Below are 24,377 nucleotides of genomic sequence, written 5' to 3' on the forward strand. Positions count from 1 at the left end.
GTAAATGTGTAAATTAAATTAAAATAAGAATTTTGGTTAACAGAATCAAATATTACACTTTTTTACTTATTTATTGTTTGCAAATCGTCCAGCCACAATGTATTTAGGTAGGCATTTTTTCCATAGCTTATGGTAACAGTACATTCTCGTTCGTTTCATATCTATAGCTTATGATGTAAAGATGGAAAGACCTCTAGTCATATGTTGTTTTGTTACTGGCGGAGTTCTCTTCATATAGATAAATGGTCCAGGAAATTCAATGGGGGTTCCATTCCTGGGTGACTCCTGGTATTCATCCACTGGTTCAGCGGTAAATCTAAGGATTTACAACGTTACAATCAGTGGTTCGATTCCCTCGATAGGCCGATGTAGCTTTGCTATGAGAAAATACACACCATATTTGGTGATACATTGAAAGTGGCTTCGACATGAACTTCTGTTTGTTTTTCAGATATTCGTCTTATAATGCTTTATTTGGACAGCTTCGTCATTCTTTCTCTGACATCTTTCTAAAGATAGTGGCGGTAAGTAAACTTTTGCTTGGACTATCTGTTCTTCTGGATTCCATAAGCCACATCATTAAAACATGTAGTCCTTCCTAATATCTATTTAACTCCAGAGTTCGTCATTTGTCGTGGCAATAGTTGTACAGACACCTTGCCACCATATTGAAGTTGGATCTTCCCTTGATAGTTGACTTAGGCACAATTTTGACGATGAACAAAGACAAAGTGGGCAGCAACTGTGATTTTTTGTGGAAAATGTTTTGGAGGCATATTTCTATAAAAATAACACAGACAAAAAGGGCAAATTTCGAAAGACTTTCGTCTGAAATTTTCGAAACTGTTTCTACATTTGCAATGTTTAAACTGACCCAGTAATGAAAGGTGGAAAATTAGCTTACGCAAATGAAACTATATGATAAATTGATGTGAGCATCAAGTGGTCACATTATTGTGACAAATTGAAAGTCACCATCAATGCCTGAAGCTTCTGTGTTGAATATTTGATGTTGGTATAAGACTTTGAGGAAGAGAGAATATAGAAGTTTGGTTAAACATGCTTCAGTAATTTCACAGACTCTGATTAGGCTAGTTCTCTGAACTATATGAGAAATAATACACCAGAGAATGAAATTACAGTGACAAGGAATGAAGTACTTATACTTGAACTCAATAAAAACAATTGTAGATCTGACAACTAAAAGACAGCAGTTTTTCTTGGGGAGGTTAGGGCACTGTATTCGTAATCTATTGGTCGTTTGTATCCTATCATCTAAAATACAAGCCCTTTCAACTGTGAGAGCATTATAATGAGACACTCAATTCTACTTTTCTTTAGTGATAGCCCAAAGGTTGGCGTTGAGAGATGTTGACTAGATGAAATACCTCTAATTTATTACTTCTTAATTAGGGACACTAGTATAGATGATTCTCAAGTAGCTTCGCGTGAAATTCCCAAGACAAAAGAACAAAATAACTCCTGTCTGTCCAATAGTTCAACGGCAAGTGTGAAGACTTACAACATTAAAAACAACAACAGGTTTAGATACCTTTATTGGAGATAACTTTGTGAGCTGTTACGACAATTGCACAGATTAAAGGACTTGCTCGTAAAATGTCAAAATGCCTTGTCAAGCGGACCTCGGGACATAAGTTTAATAATGGTGATACAGGCCCAACATTAGAGGATCAGACCATTTCCAGTTGCAAATGTGGCTGGGGCTCTAAAAAACTAAAACATTACAGGAGAAAAGGAAATTTAATACAATCAATAGGCATCATATGTGAAGAAGAAGGATGGTTACGTATAAACTTCTGGAAGGTCAGTAAAATCAGAGAGAAGGAAGAAGATGGATGGTTACGTATAGACTTCTGGAAGGTCAGTAAAATCAGAGAGAAGGAAGAAGAAGGATGGTTACGTATAGACTTCTGGAAGGTCAGTAAACTCAGAGAAAAGGATGTCCAAAGACTGAGTCTATTTTGGATACTTTATCTGATTAAAAACAGTTTTTAACATTAGATATGAAGAACGGAACGTGCGAAGTGCAAATCAGTGAAGTAAGTCCAGGAGAGACAACTTGGCTGCAGGAAATAGACTTTGCTGTGTTAGTATTTGAGTTACGCACCATACCTGTGTGCTGTTCAGAATACTTGGAAATACGATAACCATCAACTTGAAGGACATAATTACACAAGAAAATAATTACATGGTGCTTGCGATAGGCAGAAAAGAGTCTATGATCTATTGAAGAAAAATTCAAGCTGAATTCTATGTGAGTTGTCTTGTTTGTGAAGGAGGTTCCTGGGACATGTAATCAGTGTGTGTGTGTAAAGTAAACCAGAAATTGTCCATAGAAAATATGTAAAATAATACATCAATAAGACTCAATGAGTCTTGAGTCATTTTCACCAATACTTAAATTGACAGAACTGTACACTCCAAACAGATCATGCTGCATCGTGTTCATTGAAGAATTTACACACAGAAAGAAAGTTGCAACACCTTTAGAAGTACATTTCAATATAACCAAGGAAATGCCGATATATTACTCTGAAAACTTTTTATTACCTGCGCCGTGACAAGAGGGAAACACAAGATAATGAAGACAATAACTGAACGCAACAGAGCTGACAGTGAGATAAGAAATCTGTGAAAGTTGTCCCGTGACAAATAACATGAGTACTCAGCAGATCAAGAATGACACAGATAGATCCTCATAGTAAAAAGTGACTTGATATAGTCGAAGAGAATAATAAACCAAGAACATTGAGATTCATTATGTCTAGAATAAGGACTATGTTAAAACATGGAAGGAATGATAATACAAAAGTTACATTAGAAAATTAAATGAAAAATGTACTGTAACTTATAGATACAAGAGAGACAAAAAAATGTCTAGAGGACAGAAACAAGGAATACAGTTGGTACTTCCACAATCACTACAATTAGAACTATTCCTCACTCAGTGGACAAAAACAAGGAATACAGTTGGCACTTCCACAATCACTATAATTAGAACCATTCCTCACTCAATGGACAGAAACAAGAAATACAGTTGGTACTTCCAAAATCACTATGATTAGAACTATTCCTCACTCAGTGAACAGAAACAAGGAATACAGTTGGTACTTCCACAATCACTACAATTAGAACTATTCCTCACTCAGTGGACAGAAACAAGGAGTACAGTTGGCACTTCCACAATCACTATAATCAGAACCACTCCTCACTCAGTGGAATACAGTTGGCACTTCCACAATCACTATAATTAGAACCATTCCTCACTCAGTGGACAAAAACAAGGAATACAGTTGGCACTTCCACAATCACTATAATTAGAACTATTCCTCACTCAGTGAACAGAAACAAGGAATACAGTTGGTACTTCCACAGTCACAACAATCAGAACCACTCCTCACTCAGTGGACAAAACAAGGAATACAGTTGGCACTTCCACAATCACTATAATTAGAACTATTCCTCACTCAGTGGACAGAAACAAGGAATACAGTTGGTACTTCCATAATCACTATAATCAGAACCACCTCACTCAGTGGACAGAAACAAGAAATACAGTTGGCACTTCCATAATCACTATAATCAGAACCACTCCTCACTCAGTGGACAGAAACAAGGAGTACAGTTGGTACTTCCACAATCACTACAATTAGAACCACTCCTCACTCAGTGGACAGAAACAAGGAGTACAGTTGGCACTTCCACAATCACTATAATCAGAACCACTCCTCACTCAGTGGACAAAAACAAGGAATACAGTTGGTACTTCCACAATCACTACAATTAGTACTACTCCTCACTCAGTGGACAGAAACAAGGAGTACAGTTGGCACTTCCACAATCACTATAATCAGAACCACTTCTCACTCAGTGGACAAAAACAAGGAATACAGTTGGCACTTCCACAATCACTATAATTAGAACCATTCCTTACTCAATGGACAGAAACAAGAAATACAGTTGGCACTTCCACAATCACTATAATTAGAACCATTCCTCACTCAGTGGACAGAAACAAGGAGTACAGTTGGTACTTCCACAGTCACAACAATCAGAACCATTCCTCACCCCCACAACGTTCCAAAAGCTGGGCACCAAGTCCTAAGAAGACCAGGAGATGATAAGAGAACGTTCTTCCCAGTAAGGGATACTTGGAGAGGATTGGTGCAAATTATGTTTTACTGTGGTATGAGCAAAAAGATGAAAGAAGAAAACAACAAGAACAGTTTCAGCAATACTGTGTTGAAACTCCAACTAATGTGGATGTGCTTGGTTTACCCTTTAATACCAGTAGTCTGGGGTTGGCTGGCATTGTTGTAAGCCAAGAATATTTACACTTGGATGGCTACCCCACTCAGAAACCACATAGGACGAGCATATTCATCGACATGGATTCGAACCAGCAGCTCTCAGATTGCGAGTTGAGCCATAACCACCAACCCATACCACTGACGCCATACATAAACTTACCAGAGAAAATCTTAAACGAAATAACGAACAAAATGTCAATATAATGTTAATGCAAATAAAACTAGACTTCAATTTGTGTTATAGTACGGCTATACAATCCATAATGCAAATAAAATTAGACTTCAATTGGTGTTATAGTACGGCTATACAATCCATAATACAAATAAAACTAGACTTCAATTGGTGTTATAGTATGGCTATACAATCCATAATGCAAATAAAACTAGACTTCAATTGGTGTTATAGTACGGCTATACAATCCATAATGCAAATAAAATTAGACTTCAATTGGTGTTATAGTACGGCTATACAATCCATAATACAAATAAAACTAGACTTCAATTGGTGTTATAGTATGGCTATACAATCCATAATGCAAATAAAACTAGACTTCAATTGGTGTTATAGTACGGCTATACAATCCATAATGCAAATAAAACTAGACTTCAATTGGTGTTATAGTACGGCTATACAATCCATAATGCAAATAAAACTAGACTTCAATTGGTGTTATAGTACGGCTATACAATCCATCTTAAATAAAGGATGAACTTGAAATAAAAGGAAAAATACATTAATATAGTTTAAACAGCAAATGATGTGTTTTATAGAGTCCACATCAGTCCAAGTTAAGTAAGTCTATTGATTAACTTTTATCATCAAAGGTCAGTCCACTGAATAACCTGCATCATCAAAAGTTAGTCTACTGATGACCTGTATCACCAAAGGTCAGTCTGCTGAAGTACCTGTATCATCAAAGGTCAGTCTTCTGAAGTACCTGTATCATCAAAGGTCAGTCTACTGATGACCTGTATTATCAAAGGTCAATCTGCTGAAGTACCTGTATCATCAAAGGTTAGTCTGCTGAAGAACCTGTATTATCAGTGATGGAACCATTAACAAGTTCTCTTCATCATTTATCTGAAGTGAACTTCGCCAAAAAGAAGATATGAATAATGAATGTAATTACTAATAGGTAAGTCAAGAGACATACATAAGACTAGGATACCTTGGCTCAAAAACATACATCAGTTTTAGATACGTAAGCCCGATATCATATAGCAAACTAGAATATAGAATAGGTAAGCCTAGATACGTACATCAGGTTTAAATAAAAAAAACAAACCCGGCTACAAATATCAGGTTTGAATAATTAAACCGTGAATCATACATAAATACGAATCGATAAAGCTGAATAAATCACAGAATATGTGTTGAAGTTAACTGTGTTGTATTACACTTTCCTTAAAAAAACAGGCTTTAAATCTTTAATAACACGAGCTGACTAAAGGAAATAAAAAAAAATATTAAGGTGTGTTACAAACTGCTTACGCTAAAATGGGGGGTTCATTCCCCGCGGTAAACAGAGTGCAAATATTTTTATTGTGTAAGTTTATGCAAAGAAATAACACAAAAATTAAAAATATAAGTACAATATAAACATGTTTTAAACAGGTCGAGGGGAATTATTATATTATATTAAAATATAAGTACAATATAAACATGTTTTAAACAGGTCGAGGGGAATTATTATATTATATTAAAATATAAGTACAATATAAACATGTTTTAAACAGGTCGAGGGAAATATTATATTATATTAAAATATAAGTACAATATAAACATGTTTTAAACAGGTCGAGGGGAATTATTATATTATATTAAAATATAAGTACAATATAAACATGTTTTAAACAGGTCGAGGGGAACTATTATATTATATTAAAATATAAGTACAATATAAACATGTTTTAAACAGGTCGAGGGGAAATATTATATTATATTAAAATATAAGTACAATATAAACATGTTTTAAACAGGTCGAGGGGAATTATTATATTATATTAAAATATAAGTACAATATAAACATGTTTTAAACAGGTCGAGGGGAATTATTATATTATATTAAAATATAAGTACAATATAAACATGTTTTAAACAGGTCGAGGGGAATTATTATATTATATTAAAATATAAGTACAATATGAACATATTTTAAACAGGTCGAGGGGAACTATTATATTATATTAAAATATGAGTACAATATAAACATGTTTTAAACAGGTCGAGGGGAACTATTATATTATATTAAAATATAAGTACAATATAAACATGTTTTAAACAGGTCGAGGGGAACTATTATATTATATTAAAATATAAGTACAATATAAACATGTTTTAAACAGGTCAAGGGGAACTATTATATTATATTAAAATATAAGTACAATATAAACATATTTTAAACAGGTCGAGGGGAACTATTATATTATATTAAAATATAAGTACAATATAAACATGTTTTAAACAGGTCGAGGGGAACTATTATATTATATTAAAATATAAGCAATACTAGAAATTACATCAGATAAAATATTTAAATCAGATAAAATAACAGGATGTATTTGATATTTTCATTAAAAATAATGAAGAACTTTACAGGTTCATTCTTCTGTCGATTCGTGAACTGGTATCAGCACGCAATTGATACAGCAGAAGAATGTATTTAATGTGATATATATAGTTCACTTTATACGTTGTTATAAACATTCATTGCATTAAGTCTGTTCATGTTTGAAACTCACCACACGGGCCTTTAGACGCCACATTGATATATTTCTTCTTATTACAAACAGCCACCTTGAGAAGACATTCATTGTTGTACGTCTCACCATCGTCTCCGCACACTGGCGACTCTAACTGGAAATCAGTTTTAACTTCATCATCCATTTCAGATTTGTTTTCATTATTAGAATGTACATTATAAACTTAAAATGAATCATTTTGAAAAACAATAAATATATTATGCAATAGAAATTACTGGATCTTGCAGATACGATCATAACTTAAACCGAGTATCTTCAACCTGTAAATAAACGATACATAACATTTGACATCAATAGTTTGTACTTTAAGAACACATTAAAGCTAATTTAAGAATGAACGATACATAACATTTGACATCAATAGTTTGTACTTTAAGAACACAGTGAAGCTAATTTAAGAATAAACGATACATAACAGTTGACATCAACGGTTTGTACTTTAGGAACACATTAAAGCTAATTTAAGAATAAACGATAAATAACAGTTGACATCAATAATTCGTAGTTTTCCGTTAATCATCTAATTCTAGCTTACGTTTTTAATTAGAGTGAAATATTAGCCATTCGTATAGATTTTGAGCAGATGTATAGTAATATAATAATAATATTTATTTTCTCTCTACCACTTGAGTTTGTTTATATTTCTACTAACGTTTAGTGAAAAAGAACAATATTTGTTTTGGTCCTATAGAGCAACTGTAACAAATATGTCATAACACGTTTACACTACATTTAGTCCTATAGAGAACCAGAACCAAAGATGTCGTGGCATGTCTACACTACATTTTTTTCACGTTAGCCAAGACAGTAAACAAGGCTGACATCTCACAGACGGATGGGTCCTCAGTTAAGTACCTGGAATGGTTGACTTTACACAGCATGTGTCTCACCACTGATTTATCGCAAAAATATTTTTATTCTGAGGTTGTTTGAGGTATTACAGTTGTATCTAAAGCTTTTAGTGGAAAATTAGCAGTATGTAACAAAATTATGTTTAGAATTACGTGTTTTCAAAATAGACACGGAACATTGTCAATAAATGAAGCATAGTGCTCTGGGTGATGTGCTTTACGTTAAAAGAAATCAATACCGCATAAGTAGTCTTTAGTAACTAAGCTAGCTCTTGCTAAAACATTCTCTGTAAACCAACAAAAAAATTTTTATAAGTAAGAATGTTACTTTATGTATATATATACACACACACATACAGAAACTGAGTTCGTTATATTAAAATGTTTTTTTTTGGTTTCGCCAAGTTGTAACAGTCCATGTCACCACGTTCTATCATGTCCTGTCTGACGACAACGCATCTTGATAATACCATTGTGACGCACTTTCTGTTCAAGAAGGCTTCAATGTAAAGTTGTCAGGTTCAAAGAACACTCACACTTTCTCCCTGCTCTCCATAAGTGTATAAGGGCTTTGGTCCCTAGCGTTCATTCCAATGGTCTGATCGTAAATACAGGAGACTTGATCGGTATGTTTTCATATTAAACTGCATGAGCAGTCATTTCACTCTCTGACTACTTGAGCTATTTGACGCTTGAACGGTTATGTCGGGAAAGCAACTTGAGTACACGTGACTTGTATCGCTTTTCCAGATGAAGGCCCTTCTTTTTTATGTTGTTTTCTGTTACCAGGAGCAAGTGGATGGCTATCTGTATTATAGAAAACGCCGACGGTACTTTGCTTATTATGGCTGTGGTAAGACTTACTGCAGGTCTCGCTTTTGGTGGTCCTGAAACCCTAAGTTGATTTATATGATTTTGTTTTCCAATGTCACTAAATACAATGGATATCTCCGTCGCGGTAATTCTAAATCGTTGATCTGAACATATCCTCATCACCTGGGTTTATAAATACCGTATTTCCCCTAAATAACGTCTCCGTCAAAATGGGACACTAATTAAAGATTAAACAGGTTATATGATAATACCTCTCATATGAGCATGTATACCTATAACAAGTGCAAGCAAACATAGCCTATTTATCTCTAACTTTACTATGTACATCAGTGCGAACTACCGCAGTAAGTATGATAATAACTGTTTATAAGTGTAAAAAAACAACAACACTTAAAGCGGTACTACCATGTACCAAGTAACCTCTTTTGATTGGTGCCGCCAAAGTGTCTTCAAAGTTTGTTCTTATGACGCGGGAATGTGGTGGCCCACGTGATATCTATAATGTTCCAGCACTGATTTACAATCAGGAGTGGGGTAATAATTAGAGGTATTTCTCCAAAAATGACAAAATTTATGTAGTTCTGATACATTCCGTTCCACTGTAACTTTATACTCACTTTTGTTGTCATGTGAGAATGATAGTTTGAACCCTATATTTGGAAATAGGTATTCAAATTCGTTTTATTGTAATGTATTGAACCCTTTGTACAAATTTATAAATTTATCTATGTGCAACTTTCTAAACTAAGCAAGCAAAGTTTGAGAACATACAACACATTGAGGTGTGATTTTAAGTTAAATTTTGCCTCGCGATTAACTTCACAATATCATCTATTTGAAATTTAATACGGATATAAATGTCCGAATATTGCACGAGGTAGTATTATCACGTTCTTCTGTATTTATCACTGACTTGCTAAGGGAATTTATCCTTATAATGGTTTTTTATCAATTTTTATTTTCCAAAAAATACAGATAAAATAAGGGATGACTATTTACATTTAGGCCTGATGTTTTACGTATAAGTAAACTTTGTGTCAAATACAGAGCTGCTTCAAAATAAGTTTCACAACAGTCTAACCATGCTGAGTTAATCGCAGGAACTGAACATTGAATTTTAGCGTGTAAGCCTTCGAGAAACCGGAGACAAACGTTCTTTAAATATTGTGAGAATTACTGAATGTTTTTTTTAATATCCTTGATTTTATATCCTTTTCGGGGTGATATATTTACTGCACGTTCTAGGATTTTATTTATTCTTAATTATAGCATCTCTGTTTAGACTCTGGAATTTACTTAAATTGCTAAATAATAATTTGAAATAAAATAACAAATAGATATCTGTGTTACAATGTTCAGAACGCAGGCAACTGTAACGTTATTTCAATTGTTATGGTAATTCACAATAAGTGAGTTTATCATCTGTTTCCTTCTGTAAATACAATTATATGTATTTTTTTGTAATGAATATATATTTACAAATGCATTAAGCTATGATACTTTACTTTTCAACTTTTGTTAGAAACAAACTAATCACATTTGTCTTCCTCAAATGTATGTTTTAGTCTACATATCTTTGACAAACAACAGGAATATTTCATACTATCCACTTTAAAAAACATAATACGAAATTATTCGCTTCATTGGTTCGTGTTATTAACGTTTTGGAAACAATACTAAAAATAGAAATTTTATCCAGTTTTGAATTAAAACTATCCATGTATGTATATACATATATCAATCACTAAAAATCTCAACTAACCCTGAACTGAAACTATCGATAGTAAAGTCTGTTAGATTGCTGAAAAAATGAAACCAGCTTGGTACCGAAACTGCACATAGAAATAAATCAAATACTAGAAAAAACTATATTAGTTTTGAAATTATCCATAAACATAACTAAACTTTATTACTAAAAACTCAACTGATTTGGAACTGAAGCTACCAATAGTCATAACTCAAAGTAAAAATTAAAAGAACTAATTTCAACTGAAGTTATCCAGTCAATGAGGAAGCATACATTAATTTAACCACTGAAATAAATGAAATGAATTAAGATACCGAAAATATCCATTGAGCGAGTTACTATAACTCAAGCTAATAATTAAATAAAAAATTCACTCATCATTAAAAGACATTTATCCACTGAAGCAGAACTCACAAATCAAACAAATAATTGAACCATAAGAAAACTTAAACCAACCTTCAACTGAAACTACAGAAGTTGGGTACATTAATTGTAAATAATTTTCGAGTGCTACTCCATAGACACTGAATTCAGTTGCCATGTTTGATTATGCTCTACCTAACGACCGTACAGTGGCCCTGCAGCGCAGTTTCCATTAAAGAAGACTCAAATGTAGTATTGTGATGTCCAAAGTAGACCTCTATACCCTTCATGCTTTCCATAAGCCATCACGTATACGAGAACGATGGTTTTCCTGTCATAGTTTCAATTCACTATCTAATCGCGCATATATCTATAGAAAATGCATCCAATGACTTTACCTGAAATAAGATGAATATCAGACCTGCATGGCCTGCGAGTTATTTTGTTCCACTCACAATCTGCGGTGCATTCGTTTGAATCATGTCATTGAATATGCTCGCATTTTCGACCATGGGGAAGTAAAAATGTGATGGTCAGTTTCATTATTTGTGGTAAAGAATAGCAAACGAGTTGACGGTGGGTGGTAATGACGACATAAAGAGGTCGAAACATTGTTGTTATACCAACAGTCTCTGTTATACATACAGGAGGTGTACACAAAAAAGTAGTCCTCTCCTTGAATATCTTGTTAATTTGTTATATATTTTATTAAATAACAGAAAACATGTAATACTATATGTTTTTAGAACGTACTGGACGTGATCTGTCCAAATATGATCTCAAATTCTAATTTTAACATTGGATTTCGTAAATACCAGAACTTTTCATGACTTTAGTTACATTTTCTTATAAAAATTGTTGTGAACCTGTTGTAGTTTATCATATTTTCCTATTCCAACTAGACTACAAAATAATCAAACAAGTTTCTCAGCAATTCTGGAGTCGTTAAAAGATATCTTAGAAATAAGAGAAATGGTGTTATGGAATGGTCAGGTTAGTCACCTGATATTAATCCACTTGAACATTTATGGGTTGAGTTAAACCAATTAACAAAAGATCGCAAACCAAATATCTCAAGAATATCTGTATGAACTCATTGTAAGTATATCGCATCGATGTTAAACAGTACTGAAATTCATGGGAGTGGAGACTGAATAGTAAACTGGTTTGTGTTATTTTGAGTTTTATTTTTACGTTAGATTATTGTAGAGAAACTTGTTTGATCATTTTATAGGTTGATTATAACAAGAAGATGTAAGAAACTACAGCAGGTTCACAACACTTGTTATGAGAAAATATAACTAAAATCGTGAAACGTTGTGGTATTTACAAAAGCCAGTGTTAAAATTACAATTTGAGATCATAGTTGAACAGATCTCGTCGAGTGTGTTATAAAAACATGTAGTTTTACACATGTTGTTCTTTTATCTAGTAAAAGTTATATCAAATTAACAACATTTGGAAGGAAGACCACTTTTTGTATTTTTTTTTATACCAAAGCCACATCGGGCTATCTGCTGAGCCCACCGCTGGGAATCGAACCCTTATGTTTAGCGTTGTAAATCCGTACACTTACTGCTGTACTAGCGTGGGACTGCCTTTTCATTCGTCCCCCGTATGTGAAAATATAGTTCCAATACATAGTGTTCCACTGTGTCTTTATTTTAACGAGGCTTTATTATAATGTATTCAGTACATTATAATTATTAATTAATTATTCTGAACCAGAAAGCACAGCTTTATCTCAACACTGTATGGAAGGAAATAAAAACACAAAATAACTTTGAACGAAACAATTTACTGAAAACAACAGCAGAAACGAAGAAAGAAAGAAAAACACTTTGAATCGAAATTGTCCACTGAAGAAGAAAATACTAATTAGTATAACATAAAGAGCAACATATATTTTAAGTAGATATTTAACTTTCTTCTGTATATCACATAAAAGTAAATAATGCCCATTGTTAGAAAATAATCTTTCTTTTATAAGTGTTTTTACTTTACAAGGTGAAATGATTACTTGCGAGTACTTCTAAACTATGAAAGTTAATAAATCTTTTATAATTGCATCACAATAACGTTTATGAGCGTAGCTCCATCGAGAAACATTTAGGAAAATTTAGAAGACTGTGAGTTTCAAAGTTACGTGAAATACACAGTGAAAAGAATCAAACGCCTCACTGAGTCAAACGGACTTAACATAACATATTATTTTTATATTAATTCCGGTGTTTTAAACAATATTATTATGTTTAAAATAATAATCATAGAAGTAAGAGACAGTTAAAATGACGAAGACCAATAAAACCATGATAAGGCCGATTAAACTATGGTAAAACTGTTAAAATTATGAAAAGACAGATTAAACAATGTTGAGAACTGAATCATGGTAACATCGATTAAATTATGATGAACTCGTTCAAATAATAAAAACAGATTAAAAATATGAAAAAAAGGTACACCACTCTAAAGGAACACCTTTCAATAACTCATAGTGTTGTGTTGTTTAAAATAATAAACTAACAATTCGTACCTGAACACATGTCTCGGGACAAACACACTTGGCGTTTCCATTTCCGTCACTTTCACACACAGCGTTGTACTCACATCTCTTGTTCTCACAGCCATCTGGAAACGTCGAAATCTACACTCTTCAAAACTCTTTCACACACAGTAAACAAATTTCAATTTAATTCAACTTTTCATATCCGATTTGAAAGAGAGTTAGTCTCTCTGAAACTTGTGCTGACAAACAATCAATAGAAGTATGTTGAAACGTGTAGAGTTTCTTAGCTTTAATTGGTTTTAAGTTTTAACAATAAATTATTGTGTATTTTAAATCGCTGGTGCTGTTAAATGATTTTATTAAATATTTCAACGAAGATTGTCAGTGAAATATATTTATTTGTTGTTACTATTACTTTCAATAAAATGAGGTTACTACTATTGGCTTAGTAGACAAAATAATAATCCAAATTTTCTCTATGAAAAAAAAGATGAATCAATGGATGAGAAATAAGTATGAGAATAGATATTCCAAGTTGTTTTACAGAAATTGAGGATTTTGCCGCATAACTGCAAGTAAGAAGTGACTGAAATATATATATTTACCACCAGCTATTTGATACAGTAATACAATTATTGTTTTACGTCAGTATCTGATGCAGGAAGACAACGCTAAAGCTACAAACTCATACGAACAAAACATTCTGTACACAGTATTACAAACAATCTTAGCGTATTACTTAGTACATTTTTTGTCATCTTCAATACTATTGTTCTGCTTTATTTTGTCCAAAGCAAAGGTCAAGATCATGCTGAACTTACTGTAATTACTAACTGGTGTCATTAATTAAATCATTCCAGTTATTCGTACTTTTAACATTGAGGTTTAGAAGACAAGTACTATTCACTAATACAACATCTAGAAGGGGAGAAATGTAATCATGGTTATAACACAGTTGTGATGAACATTCATGTCAATTGACCTATGGTTCACCTAGCTATACAACACATTAGTCATTATTATAACACAGCTGTGATTGACATTGATGTCAACTGACCGATGGTTAACCTAGCTATACAATACACTAGTCATTCTTATAACACAGCTGTGGTAGACATTCATGTCAATTGACCAATGGTTCACCTAGCTATACAACACATTAGTCATTATTATAACACAGCTGTGATTGACATTGATGTCAACTGATCGATGGTTAACCTAGCTATACAATACACTAGTCATTCTTATAACACAACTGTTGTAGACATTCATGTCAATTGACCAATGGTTCAATTAGTGGTACATTACACTACTCATTGTTATAACAAAGCTATGATGGACATTGATGTCAACTGACCGATGATTCACCTAACGATGCAATACACTCGTCATTGTTAGGACACAGCTGTGATGGACATTCATGTCAACTGGATAATTGTGTTTATTACTTTGTGATATTAACATTTTCTGGGAGTAAATGAAGAAAATCGAAAGTTTAAAAGTACAGTTTACATCAAAAAGTCGCGTAGAGACGTGAAACATAAACTTATTACGCTTGGTTTTATTTTTAGCTGTAAATACGTTCTGTAAAGTAACTATGACAATGATAATCTGTTGGAATTGTAATATGTTCTGTAAGGTAATTAAGAGAACAAAACGTTTTTGGAATTACAAAATGTTGTGTAAGTTAACTAAGATAACTATAAATTGTTGGAATCAAAGGATGGTCTGTTATGCAACTAAGACGAGGATAGTTTGTTGATACTAAATGATGCTTTGTGGGGTAACTAAGATGCTGGTTTGCTTGTTTGTTTGTTTTTGAATTTCGCACAAAATTACTCGAGGGCTATCTGTGCTAGCCGTCCTTAATTTAGCGGTGTAAGACCAGAGGGAAGGCAGCTAGTCATCACCATCCACTGCCAACTCTTGGACTACTTTTTATCAACGAATAGTGGGATTAACCGTCACTTGTGCTGCCCTCACGGCTGACAGGACGAGAATGTTTTGTGTGTTGAGGATTCGAACCCGTGACCCTCAGATTAAGAGGCGAGCACTCTAACCACCTGGCCATGCTGAGCCCACCACCAGGACATGAAAACAACATTAAAATGATTCAGTATAATCATGAGTGAAGAAGCGGTGTGCTGAATTTAGGCGCAGTGGATAATCATTTGAAGATAATCCGAGGTCAGATCGGCCCTTGACCTTGACCTCAATAGGTGATATTCATGATTTTGTTATGTATGACAGAAGAATTATCATTATAAATTTAGTAGAGCAAGTGTTGATGGATAGAATTATTGTAGTAAGATTTGGAGTGACTGTTGGCCTGACTAAGGAAACCACATAGTTTCCAAGTATGTTGTCATTTGAGCAGAAGTGGATATAAGTTTTAAAAAGCCAATACCTACTCTAAAGGTTTCAATAGATTCATCACTAGAAATTAAACGTGAGTTCGGCACTTTAATTTATAGTCAAAAATGCAAAGTTTGCAAAGGAAACATCGAAGTTCATTACTACCTATTCCTTTCCTTCCCTCACAAAAGTCACATCCTTCTGCTGAGAAGGATATGGCATCAATTATTTGGGCTACCAAGGGCGTTTTATGGATTTATTGTTTGGAAATGGGCCAAATAGTTACAGGAGAGTGGTAGGCATTCTTAATAAACAGTTTGGGTCAATAAATCAAAGAAAAAAAGATTGCTCAAGAAAACCAGCTCTTCTTCTCTTCCAGCTCAAAAAATCGCTTTGAACGTTATCCATCATGCTGGTTTCGAAGTCACCTCATATTTACTATAATTAGCTCTAAGTGAGGTTTTCTTTTTATCTTTCTTAACCTTTCCGAAGGACTGAAGAGTTCAGAGTGATGATGGTCTCGTACACACCGCCCAGTCACAGTCTGAAGACGAAGAAGAATAGTTATTTTAGCAGGAGTCCTAGAGCTCCATTGGTGCACGTGTATCGGCTAAGTAACAAACAACAACACAGCGTGGCAGTTATCTAGGTTAAAGGAATGAATTCAGGTAATGAAATATGACCAGGGGCGGTCAAAAATGTGTGTTTCTCCTCATTCCACTGCATGGTTGAGCATCAAAGGACGCTTGACTTTACATTTTCTTAAGTTGATATAATCAAGGGATGATATTAATTCTGTTGATTAAGTTTATTACAGAAAGTCAGGAGAAGCTGTAAGGAAATTACGGAAGGTCGAAAGAAGCTGTGAGGATATTACGGAAAGTCGAGAGAAGCTGTGAGGATATTACAGAAAGTCGGGAGACGCTGTGAGGATATTACGGAAGGTCGAAAGAAGCTGTGAGGATATTATGGAAGGTCGAAAGAAGCTGTGAGGATATTACGGAAAGTCAAGAGAAGCTGTGAGGATATTACAGAAAGTCGAGAGAAGCTGTGAGGACATTAAAAAGTCGGGAGAAGCTGTGAGGATATTATGAAAGTCGGGAGAAGCTGTGAGGATATTACGGATGAATGAGCAGTTGATGGTTTATTGAGGAGTGAGGTGAGAGAGATGCATGTCCGCATCTGTTTAAAATGAAAATATTCTTGTTCTAGTCAGTGAGGCTTGTAGATTTTAACTTTATCAGTTATTGTTTGTGAGCTTGTATAGCGTATGTTAACACTTTAAAAATAATTTAAGACGGGCCTTTTCAGGGCTGGGATCAATGAACCCCAATTTTAATAGAAATTTTGCTGAGGGACGAAATGGAATTACTCTAAGAAAACCCACTTTCTAGGCCAAGGCGACGAATAAAATCCACGGTTATGTGGGATATTGTGTTGAAAAATAAATAGCAGTTGAGCCACTGTCTCTTTTTCTCTTTACGGGTCGGGCCACGAACTTTTTAGACACCATTCGTATATACGGATCATGGGAAGCACTATATTCTACCTGGTCTGTGTATGCTCAAACCACTTATTTTATTACATTGTGAAAGGCGTGAGCAGTGGCTGTTTTAAGAGATAACATTTATTGCTTACCACAAAGTCCTTCGAAAGCCACGCTGATTTCTATTACATTTATTGCTTACCACAAAGTCCTTCGAAAGCCACGCTGATTTCTATTTGTTTTTCGCAGGCCTCCTTCTTCAGTTTACAAGGGTTATTGTAGAGAATTCCATCGCTGCCGCACACTGGCCGAAACTCTTCTGTACACGTTGGACATTCACAAAGAGGGATACCGTCTCTGATGAAACACATAGACCCGTATCGACAAGGAAACTCGCGACAAGGCCCTTTATAATCTGTAAAACAACAGAACCTAACTAGTGATGGTTTTCTAGATTTCTTTTTCGAAGACTTAACTTTTATAACATTTAATAAGAGGTTGATGTTTTCACAGCAACAAGAAACAAAACAGGAACAGAAAACACGACACTAACAGTGACAACTTTATACATAACTAGAAATATCATAATCAGTTGTACAAGTCTTAACTCAATTAAGGGAACATAATTACATACTTAACCATATCTGCAAGTATCAATAAAACATAAAGTACATAAACACTTGCAACACATATCTGAAGTATCAATAAAACATAAAGTACATGAACACTTGCAACACATATCTGAAGTATCAATAAAACATAAAGTACATAAACACTTGCAACACATGTCTGAAGTATCAATAAAACACAAAGTACATGAACACTTGCAACACATGTCTGAAGTATCAATAAAACATAAAGTACATGAACACTTGCAACACATGTCTGAAGTATTAATAAAACATAAAGTACATAAACACTTGCAACACATGTCTGAAGTATCAATAAAACATAAAGTACATGAACACTTGCAACACATATCTGAAGTATCAATAAAACATAAAGTACATAAACACTTGCAACACATATCTGAAGTATCAATAAAACATAAAGTACATAAACACTTGCAACACATATCTGAAGTATTAATAAAACATAAAGTACATAAACACTTGCAACACATGTCTGAAGTACTAATAAAACATAAAGTACATGAACACTTGCAACACATATCTGAAGTATCAATAAAACATAAAGTACATAAACACTTGCAACACATGTCTGAAGTATCAATAAAACACAAAGTACATGAACACTTGCAACACATGTCTGAAGTATTAATAAAACATAAAGTACATACACACTTGCAACACATGTCTGAAGTATTAATAAAACATAAAGTACATAAACACTTGCAACACATGTCTGAAGTATCAATAAAACATAAAGTACATAAACACTTGCAACACATGTCTGAAGTATCAATAAAACATAAAGTACATAAACACTTGCAACACATGTCTGAATTATCAATAAAACATAAAGTACATAAACACTTGCAACACATGTCTGAAGTATTAATAAAACATAAAGTACATGAACACTTGCAACACATATCTGAAGTATCAATAAAACATAAAATACATAAACACTTGCAACACATGTCTGAAGTATTAATAAACCATAAAGTACATGAACACTTGCAACACATATATGAAGTATCAATAAAACATAAAGTACATAAACACTTGCAACACATATCTGAAGTATCAATAAAACATAAAGTACATAAACACTTGCAACACATACCTGAAGTATTAATAAAACATAAAGTACATAAACACTTGCAACACATATCTGAAGTATCAATAAAACATAAAGTACATAAACACTTGCAACACATATCTGAAGTATCAATAAAACATAAAGTACATAAACACTTGCAACACATGTCTGAAGTATTAATAAAACATAAAGTACATAAACACTTGCAACACATGTCTGAAGTATTAATAAAACATAAAGTACATAAACACTTGCAACACATGTCTGAAGTATTAATAAAACATAAAGTACATAAACACTTGCAACACATGTCTGAAGTATTAATAAAACATAAAGTACATAAACACTTGCAACACATGTCTGAAGTATTAATAAAACATAAAGTACATAAACACTTGCAACACATGTCTGAAGTATTAATAAAACATAAAGTACATAAACACTTGCAACACATATCTGAAGTATCAATACAACATAAAGTACATAAACACTTGCAACACATATCTGAAGTATCAATAAAACATAAAGTACATAAACACTTGCAACACATATCTGAAGTATCAATACAACATAAATTACATAAACACTTGCAACATATGTCTGAAGTATCAATAAACATAAAGTACATAAACACTTGCAACACATGTCTGAAGTATCAATAAAACATAAAGTACATAAACACTTGCAACACATGTCTGAAGTATTAATAAACTTAAGGTACGTAACAGAATTCAGGATACAAAGGTTCTTTGTAAGATTAATGTTACATGTTGCACAACACATATTTATAATGTATTAATTGAAAGTTTATCTCTGAATATGATGTCAACAAACGTTTCAGAAAGCGAATCGACCTGATTAAACATTTTATGCGTTTGTAGTAGGACATGACTAAATAATGTACTGTGAAGGTATAATATAATTATATCGGTCCTCTACGTTAACCTGTATTGACGTCACAACCCGTCAAGGGATTTCAAAAATGGTAAATGATCAGTTACGTTAAAAAAAAAACATACATCTTGCAGGATGCAAGAAAGATGTTGTTGTGATAACAATGATAAATTGTACCGGAATGAAAGAGAGACTGTTTATAATAATTAAATATACGAGGACTCTGTGTCTTGATCAGAGAATTTATGAAAAGTTTGTTTGTTATTCAGTACAACAATACACAACCACAAATATATTTAGACCTTTAGCTACGTGTGCCTAAATTCATTCCTTTGTTAACAGTCAACATGTATTACCCGACAAATGGTTTATTTTCTTTGTCAGTTTCTGTTTTCTTAAAGAGTTCCAGTAATACTTTATGGATATTTACAACACTTTCTGATCACACATCAGATTTCACTTACCACAGATTCCTCTGTAAGCTACGGTTACGTCCATCTTCTGAAGACAAGCTTGTCTCCGTAGTTCACATTCGCTGTCATAGGTTTTTTCGTCTGTTCCACACACGGGCCTCATGACGGGCTCACAGCTAGCTGGACACTTGCAACTGGCGATGCCATACCTGTCTATGTCACATTCTTGACCAGGACCGCACTGAACACTCTCGCACGGGTTTGCCCCTTGATACAACAGACGGTATGCTACATTTGAACTAGGACGTTAGTTCACTAAAGGACAATTTCCACTGAATTCAGTAATTATAATTAACACCTGGCTCTAGACCTATATTTAACCGAGATTTGTTTCACTTCTTGGCTTAGTGAGAGACTTTACAATGAGATTAAGTTTTCAGCTGTTGATTAAGTCATAATCATGGGTGATTTTAGCTTCACACACTTTGATTGGGAAATAGAAGAGTTAAATCATGAGGGGAAAAGGTTTATAGTAACTGTTCAAGATGGATTTCTTCACCAATTGGTCAAGAAACCTACTAGAAATAATGATATTTTAGATTTATTGTTGATTTCTAATATATACTTGAATGAGAGGATAGAAACTGGAGAACAAGTAAACATTGCTGTATTCAGTTTGATGTTTTAATGTGTATGAAGATAATGAATAGTGATATTTTGATACCAAATTTCAAGAAAAGCAAACTTTTAAGAGCTGCAACAAGAATTATGTGTTGTGAATTGGGCAGTTGAGTTATTTAGAGACACCGATCAAATGTAAAAACTTTATCAATATTCAAAACAAATATATTCCTGACAAAACGAAAAGGGTAAATCCAAGAAAAACAAACAGCTGGCTCACAAAAAGTACAAGAGATAAAATTAAAGAGATGCATCACTAATTTAAGAAATTTAAATTGATTTGTATTATAGAAGATTTGAAATATTATAGAAGATCGAGAAGGCTGGTCAAACAGGAAGTTAAAACATCCAATAAGAGCTATGAAAATCAACTTGGCTGAAAACATAAAAATTAACAGTGAGGATTTTTAAAGTACATTAAGGGTAAATAAAATGTTAGGATTGGGATAGGACCCTTGAGAGATGATAGAGAAAAGCTTGTATTTGGTAATTATGAAATGGTTAGTTTATTAAATTCTGTTTTTTTTTTCTTCTTAAAGACTTAAACAGTATTCCTCATTTAAACAATGATAGACGAAAACAAATTTGAACAAGTAATTGCATAAATGTTGATTTTGTTAAAGTAAAAATTGGGAAGTTTAAAGAATAATAAACCTCTTGGGCCAGATAATATTTTCCTGAGGGACTAAAGGAGGTCAAGGATTTGATTTGTGAGCCACTTACCATAATGTTTTGTAATCCTTAAACAGAAAAGAGATTGGAAATCCAATCTTCAAGGGAGATAATAAAAGCTGTTTCACTAATTATAGGCCTATTAGACTTAATATCAGTTGTGGGAAACGTTTTAGGAAGTCTAATAAAAGATATTTTACAAAGTCATTTATGAACATTTTAGTGGACATGGTTTTACCAAGGGAAAAATTTGCCTTAAAAATCGTTTGACATGATTTCAAAATGTTACTGCTTATGCAGATGAGAGTAAGGGTGTAGATTTGGTCTATATGGATTTTCAGAAAGCATCTGACAAAATGCCACATAAAAGGTTTGTAAAGAAACTTATCTTTGCAGGTGCGGGGGATAAGTTAACCATTTGGAAGGAAGGGTGGCTTGATGGAGGAAAGCAAAGGATATTACGAATAGAATTCAGTCAAACTGGATTAATGTCACAAGTGGTATATCTCAGGGCTCAGTCTTAAGGCCATTGCTCTTTTTGATTTACATGAATGATATAGATAAAGGAATAGACAATAAGTTATTTAAATTTACTGATCATATCAATGTCTTGGGTGTTGCTGGCTGTAAAGAGGATGCTGCTGCTTTACAAAAGGATTGAGATAATTTAGTGAGTTGGACAAATAATTGGTAGATGGGTTTTAATTATAATAAATGCAAGATGTTGCATGTGGGTTATAATAATTCAAATTATACGTATAATTTGGATGGGAATGATGCTAACAATATTATGAAAGAAAATTATCTTGGTATAACGGTTAATCAGTCTCTTAAGCCATCCAATCAGTGTGCAGTTGCTACTGATAGGGCAAATAGGATTTTAGGATGTGTCTATAGAAATATTGAACATAAGTCTAAAGAGGTTACATTTGGTATATTGAATTCAGACTTGGGCTATTTACCTTAGGAAAGACACTGAATTGTTGGAAAGGGTTCAGAGGAGGGTTACTAAAGTGGTATCTGGGATGAAGACATTGTCATATGAGGAGAAATTAAGATTTTTAAAATTGTTTTCTCTTGAAGAAAGGAGAGTTAGAAGGGATCTAATTGGAGGGTTTAAGATTTTAAAAGAAATTGATAATGTTGTTGAATTATTTTTTTTATATTTAACAGGCATGATTATAGGACTAGGGGACATAAATATAGATTTAGGCAAGGTAGCAGTCGTCTTTAGCTAAGGCTATTGTTTGTTATTAAACACAAAATTACACAAAGAGCTATCTGTTCTTTGGCCACCACAGGTATCAAAACACGATTTTTAGTAACATGTGTCTGCGACATACCATTGGGGGGATGTCAGCTTCGACAACTTTTTCTTCAAATATGGTGGATGGCTTATGGACGTGTTGCCTTCAGATGTCGTGGAGGCAGTAAATTTGAATGATTTTAAAATAAAGTTTGATAGATATATGAAAGATAAGGGAAAGCTTTACATTTTTGTAATTGTTTTAGTTTGGGTTAGAGGATGAGACATCAGAGACAGACCAGCAGGTCTCTTGTTGTCCCTAAACATTATATTATGTTAAAACCTGCAAGTATCTCAAATCTGTTTATATTTGTTAATTAGCTTCAAACCTACACATCATTTAAATCACTTTTACTTATTGACCTTAAATGTAAACATTATTTCTTCTTTTTGACCTTAAACCCACAATGAACTCAAATTATTTTTATTTATTAACCTTAAATACAAACTAAAAACATATTACCTTTATTTATTGACCTTAAACCTACTCTGAGCCAAATTATGTTAATTTATTTACTTTAAACCTTCACTGAGCCAAATGTACTTTTATTTATTGATTTTAAACATAAAATGAGCCTAAATTATTTGTAATTATTTCCCTGCTGGGACAACGTTAATTGTTTGGATTTACAATGCTAAAGTCAAAGGTTTAATTCCTCTCAGTGGACAAAACAGATAGCCCAGCGTGGCTTTTTATAAGAGAAAAAAACATACGCACTTTTATTTATTGACACTAAACCTACATTAACCTTAAATTACTTTTATTTATTGACACTAAACCCACACTGAACCTAAATTACTTTTATTTATTGACACTAAACCCACACTGAACCTAAATTACTTTTATTTATTGACACTAAACCCACACTGAACCTAAATTACTTTTATTTATTGACACTAAACCACTGAACCTAAATTACTTTTATTTATTGACATTAAACCCACACTGAACCTAAATTAATTTTATTTATTGACACTAAACCCACACTGAACCTAAATTACTTTTATTTATTGACACTAAACCGCTGAACCTAAATTACTTTTATTTATTGACACTAAACCCACACTGAACCTAAATTACTTTTATTTATTGACACTAAACCACTGAACCTAAATTACTTTTATTTATTGACACTCAACCCACACTGAACCTAAATTACTTTCATTTATTGACACTAAACCCACACTGAACCTAAATTACTTTTATTTATTGACGATAAACCTACTCTCATCAAATTCATCAATGACACAATTAAAACGATAGCCTCAGCTGTAAGGCTTAGCTCATGTAACTTCTCAAACAAGTAGGCCCGGCATGGCCAGGTGGTTAAGACACTCGACTCGTAATCTGAGGGCCACGGGTTCGAATCCCCATAACTCCAAACATGCTCGCCCTTTCAGCCGTGGGGGCGTTATAATTGTACGGCCAATCCCACTATTCGTTGGTAAA

General features: G+C 33.3%; 1 pseudogene across 1 annotated transcript in view; it reads right to left on the reverse strand.

Annotated features, from left to right (window-relative positions):
* The window catches only part of LOC143223275 (agrin-like), a 97,864-nt pseudogene that overhangs the window by 50,186 nt on the left and 23,301 nt on the right, over positions 1-24,377 (reverse strand). The window contains exons 3-6 of the transcript XR_013012796.1: positions 20,320-20,535; positions 17,439-17,651; positions 13,423-13,517; positions 7,074-7,188 (exon numbers count right to left, since the gene is read on the reverse strand). The product of XR_013012796.1 is annotated as an agrin-like (transcript). The remainder of the gene's footprint in view (positions 1-7,073; positions 7,189-13,422; positions 13,518-17,438; positions 17,652-20,319; positions 20,536-24,377) is intronic.

The sequence above is a fragment of the Tachypleus tridentatus genome, chromosome 1 (assembly GCF_004210375.1).
Source record: "Tachypleus tridentatus isolate NWPU-2018 chromosome 1, ASM421037v1, whole genome shotgun sequence".
NCBI classification, from domain to species: Eukaryota; Metazoa; Arthropoda; class Merostomata; order Xiphosura; family Limulidae; genus Tachypleus; species Tachypleus tridentatus.